The sequence below is a fragment of the Schistocerca nitens genome, chromosome 1 (genome assembly GCF_023898315.1).
Source record: "Schistocerca nitens isolate TAMUIC-IGC-003100 chromosome 1, iqSchNite1.1, whole genome shotgun sequence".
Classification (NCBI taxonomy): Eukaryota; Metazoa; Arthropoda; class Insecta; order Orthoptera; family Acrididae; genus Schistocerca; species Schistocerca nitens.
In genome coordinates, this window is record NC_064614.1 from 1,224,368,672 (window position 1) to 1,224,374,517 (window position 5,846).

At 46.1% G+C, this 5,846-nt stretch overlaps 1 pseudogene; it reads right to left on the reverse strand.

Annotated features, from left to right (window-relative positions):
- Positions 1–2,348: 2,348 nt before the first annotated feature.
- Positions 2,349–2,466, reverse strand: LOC126209844 (5S ribosomal RNA; annotated as a pseudogene).
- Between the last annotated feature and the right edge of the window lie 3,380 nt (positions 2,467–5,846).

The following is a 5,846-nucleotide window of genomic DNA, read 5'->3' on the forward strand; positions in this document are numbered from 1 at the left end:
TGGCGGTGCGGTCCCCTACGGCACTGCGTGGGATCCTACGGTCTTGGCGTGCATCCGTGCGTCGCTGCGGTCCGGTCCCAGGTCGACGGGCACGTGCACCTTCCGCCGACCACTGGCGACAACATCGATGTACTGTGGAGACCTCACGCCCCACGTGTTGAGCAATTCGGCGGTACGTCCACCCGGCCTCCCGCATGCCCACTATACGCCCTCGCTCAAAGTCCGTCAACTGCACATACGGTTCACGTCCACGCTGTCGCGGCATGCTACCAGTGTTAAAGACTGCGATGGAGCTCCGTATGCCACGGCAAACTGGCTGACACTGACGGCGGCGGTGCACAAATGCTGCGCAGCTAGCGCCATTCGACGGCCAACACCGCGGTTCCTGGTGTGTCCGCTGTGCCGTGCGTGTGATCATTGCTTGTACAGCCCTCTCGCAGTGTCCGGAGCAAGTATGGTGGGTCTGACACACCGGTGTCAATGTGTTCTTTTTTCCATTTCCAGGAGTGTATATGTAAATTGAAGGTGGAGAGGGGATAGAGGAAAGGAAAGGAACTGATGATATCAGCTGCACCACGACTTACTGCGGAATTAGCGGCGACGAGTGAAAACGTGTGCCGGACCGACAGCGACTCGAACGCGCGATCTCCTGCTTAGAAGGCAGTTGCATTAACCATTGCGCAATCCGGACACAGCGTCAGACGCAACTGCACGAATTATCTCTGCACGCTGCCCAGACGAGCTACGCTCCCACCTATGCGTAGCACCGCCAATGTCTTCCGTGCTCGCTAAATTTAGAGTCCTGCTGGAGGTCCAACGTAAACGTAGATCTGCACTGATGGCTGTGAATTCATATCCCATCGAGGCGTATGAATGCGTGGTATCTGTTCCAGTCCTTTCCTTTCTCTCCCGTCCACCTTCAGTTTACATAATATGCATCACAGGTGTGGATTCCGCTTGGTGTCCACGCATTCATGTAAGTTGATTAATTTTGGAGCTGGGGACCAAACAGCGAGATCATCGGTCCCATCGAATTAGGGAAGGATGGGGAAGGAAAACGGCCGTGCCCATTCAAAGGAACGATCCCGGCATTTGCTGGAGCGATTTAGGGAAATCAGGGAAAACTTACGACGGGATGGCCGGACGCGGGTTTGAACCGTCGTCCTCCCGAATGCCAATTCATATAAATGTACTAATTTTGTATGGAGCGCCAACATACACTTTCTGCAGCCACTGTAAGTGGCAATACGGAGAAAGCGTCTGTACGGGCGACTGTGTGTGTGTGTGTGTGTGTGTGTGTGTGTGTGTGTAGTCCTAGCTCCTTACCGCACGTTAAATTATAACCCGTTCTGCTCAGTTTAATTTGATTCGTAGTGCCAACACGAAACTAAGGGAGGACCATCATATAGAGCAACGTAGTTCGTGCGGCTCACAATCTGTGAATTATTGCTAGTTTCTGTCGCATTTCGGCGCGTTAGTGCGGCCGACGTAATTCGGCGGAAGTAACGGGAGGGAGTTATGCAGAACGGGAAACACCCGCTCGTCAGCGAGTGCGGCGGCTGTGGCTTTTGGAGGGCGAGCCGCAAGGGACGCGCCGGAAGTTGATAATTCATTTAAAGCGCTCCCCAGCGCCGCGCGCCGGCTGACACTGGCGGCGCAAACTAAGTTGACGTGAGTAACGGCGAGGCGCTGTCATTACGCGAAGAGTCGAGTCGAGTCGCCGCGCCGGCCCGGAGTCCATTAGGAATTAGCGCGCCGTCGCGCCGCGGCGCATCGAGCGCAGGCGTCCGCCCACAGCTGGCGAGGCCCAACTTCTGCCGTCCGCTGTCCTAGCCGCGCCAGGGAGGCGATTCTCTCCCTAAATGTAACTGCAGGGAGTTTCTAGTTTTGTTGCTTTCACACGACGGGCAGCAGCTGGTAGTAAAGGGTGTTCACACGACCCGTCTTCAGAGGCAGGATCTGGTTTTTTACGATAACGACGTAGGCTGACGCAGTGAATTAAAATTTGTACCAGCACCAGGATTCGAACCCATGTCTCCTGCTTAGCAGACACATGCGCTATCTGTTGCACCAATTGGCACTTCACTTACAGCAGCAGCTGCACGGATTACCCTCCTACGTCTTCCTAAACTAAACTAAACTCCTCCCGAACAGGCCATGAAGACCCAATGGTACTGACTGGCCGCCGTGTCATCTTCAGCCCATAGGGGTCATTGGATGCGGATATGAAGGGGCATGTGGTCAGCACGCCGCTCTCCCGGCCGTATGTCAGTTTCCGAGACCGGAGCCGCTACTTCTCAATCAAGTAGCTCCTCAGTTTGCCTCACATGGGCTGCGTGCACCCCGCTCGCCAACAGCGCTCGGCAGACTGGGTGGTCACCCATCAAAGTGCTGGCCCAGCCCGACAGTGCTTAACTTCGGTGATCTGACGGGAACCGGTGTTACCACTGCGGCAAGGCCGTTGGCCCCACGTCTTCATCCTCAATACGAATTCCATTTCACGCCTCAGGCCGTTGGTCTTCCCCTTCTAAGCTCACCTCAGTGCTGCCGAGATTGTCTCATATCGCCGTTCCAAAAGAACAATGACATAACCGTCAAAATAAATAGTTTACAGGAGAAGCAGAAAACAAAATTACATTTTCTTTAAAACTTCATAAAACAACTGTAAAATTATGTACGGAACTGAAAGCTGGCCTAATTGTGACACTACGTGTTCTCTACAAAATACAAAAATTATTTCCTTCAAACAGCATCCCATTCGCCCTCTTGCTACCCTTTAAGCAAATGTGTCATTGTTCTTCCGACATTGTTGTCGAAATTAACAAATACGACTAAAGAAGGTGTGTGGGAAGAAAGAAATGTATCTCTAAACTATATTTTTTTGTTCACTCTTACAGTTATGTTTTTTATTATCATTTTTATTATTTGAATCTTATAGCTGACATAAAATAATATACTAACAAGGGAAATAAAGATCTTCCAAATGACAAAAGCAACACATTACATTTATGTGGAAAGAGAATCATAGAAGGCCTTGTAATATTTAGCAAAGATGCTGCTGTTAACCAAATTGTTTAAATATTGAATTTTGTTTCCGTGAAGGTCATTTTTGTAGTATAAGCGGATTTCAGATCCAAATTACTCCCATCTACATTCCCTGTTAAGCGCCTCTTCCTCCCTTTGAACTGAACGTGTCCCCACTCGGACTGTTTGTAGCTGTTCGTATACTGAAACACATCACTTCCCTTTTCGCATCGAAATAATTTAATTTCGGACACTTTGAAAATACTCCCGTCAACGTCCCGAGCCATGCAAGGAGCCATCTCATTATGCAAAGCTTTAATGTCATTGAAATCTGAAAAACCCATTTCTCTAAGATGTAGCCGATTTCCATTTTCTTTTGCATTTCAGATGACTGATCTGTATAGATCGGGAACATAAATTCGCCCTGACTTCTTCACACTCTTAAGTGCACTCTCAATGATGCTGTGAACTGCGTCTCCTTCGTCCTGGGTGTGACCACGAATCAAATTCTTGTGCGTAATGGACCGAATATGCAGCCTTTGTACTGCATACAAATACGTTGGAATCATGTATCTGAAGTAGAAGAGAATGAACATTTTAATCAATATCATTTTTACAACATAAACGTTTTGCTACAGGATTTCTGCGAATCACTGTCTGAGTTTATGGTACTTACTTGTTCTGTTACCCTCGTCGGAGTAAAATACGACATCTGTCCCAGGAAGGTTCTTGGATAACTCTTCAAGATATTGTAAGACACAAGTTGCTGTTTCTACAAAAAAAAAAAAAAAAAAAAGTTTTATCGTTTCTTGTCTCAGTGCAAACAACAAAAATAAGTAGAACAGACTTCAAGAGTAATAATAAATAGTAAAAAATGTATGTATGGACACTTACTGTGACATTGTTACTGTTGAGCCTCGATTTGTAAAAAAAAGGCTGATGTTTGTCGCGTTGGTACCGGTAAGACAGCTTGTAAATCATAAACAGGTAGTTGTGTCTTCTTCTTTTGAGCCAAATCTTTATCCAAGTATTTTTGTATGCGACTCAATTCTTTTTCTTCCTGATGTTCTTGAAGTGCTTCTTGTAGCTTTGTCTTATCTTCATCTACAGCGCCCCAAGAACCATGGACCTTGCCATTGGTGGGGAGGCTTGCGTGCCTCAGCGATACAGATAGCCGTACCGTAGGTGCAACCACAACGGAGGGGTATCTGTTGAGAGGCCAGACAAACGTGTGGTTCCTGAAAAGGGGCAGCAGCCTTTTCAGTAGTTGCAGGGGCAACAGTCTGGATGATTGACTGATCTGGCCTTGTAAAACGGCCTTGCTGTGCTGGTACTGCGAACGGTTGAAAGCAAGGGGAAACTACAGCCGTAATTTTTCCCGAGGGCATGCAGCTTTACTGTATGGTTAATTATGATGGCGTCCTCTTGGGTAAAATATTCCGCAGGTTAAATAGTCCCCCATTCGGATCTCCGGGCGGGGACTACTCAAGAGGACGTCGTTATCAGGAGAAAGAAAACTGGCGTTCTACGGATCGGAGCGTGGAATGTCAGATCCCTTAATGGGGCAGGTAGGTTAGAAAATTTAAAAAGGGAAATGGATAGGTTAAAGTTAGATATAGTGGGAAATAGTGAAGTTCGGTGGCAGGAGGAACAAGAATTTTTGTCAGGCGAATACAGGGTTATAAATACAAAGTCAAATAGGGGTAATGCAGGAGTAGATTTAATAATGAATAAAAAATAGGAATACGTGTAATCTACTACAAACAGCATAGTGCACGCATTATTGTGGCCAAGATAGACACAAAGCCCACGCCTACTACAGTAGTACAAGTTTATATGCCAACTAGCTCTGCAGATGACGAAGAAATTGAAGAAATGTATGATGAAATAAAAGAAATTATTCAGATAGTGAAGGGAGACGAAAATTTAATAGTCATGGGTGACTGGAATTCGGTAGTAGGAAATCGGAGAGAAGGAAACGTAGTAGGTGAATATGGATTGGGGGTAAGAAATGAAAGAGGAAGCCGCCTGTTAGAATTTTGCACAGAGCACAACTTAATCATAGCTAACATTTGGTTCAAGAATCATAAAAGAAGGTTGTATACATGGAAGAAGCCTGGAGATACTGACAGATTTCAGATAGATTATATAATGGTAAGACAGAGATTTAGGAACCAGGTTTTAAATTGCAAGACATTTCCAGGGGCAAATGTGGACTCTGACCACAATCTATTGGTTATGAAATGTAGATTAAAACTGAAGAAACTGCAAAAAGGTGGGAATTTAAAGAGATGGGACCTGGATAAACTGACTAAACCAGAGGTTGTACAGAGTTTCAGGGAGAGCGTAAGGGAACAAATGGCAGGAATGGGGGAAAGAAATACAGTAGAAGAAGAATGGGTAGCTTCGAGGGATGAAGTAGTGAAGGCAGCAGAGGATCAAGTAGGTAAAAAGACGAGGGCTAATACAAATCCTTGGGTAACAGAAGAAATATTGAATTTAATTGATGAAAGGAAAAAAGAACCTTCAACATCGCAGAGTTTATGGCGGGTCATGGCCCATCGAACATAGGCCGGTGTGAGATGGAGGTTACACCATTAAGTGAAGTAACGTTTTAGATTTTGTACATATGTACTGTTTGTGTTTTCCTTTTTTTCGTTTATAAATGTATAGCCATGGTGTTCTTTTAATCATTGACAAAGGTCTTCTTAGGCACTTGTGGGTTTTATTGTTCTGAAGAAGGTGTAGTTATCTACGGCGAAACCTAGGTTAACACTAGGTGCATTTTTCGCAATCGAGGCGGGTTTCTGGTTTTTTAATAT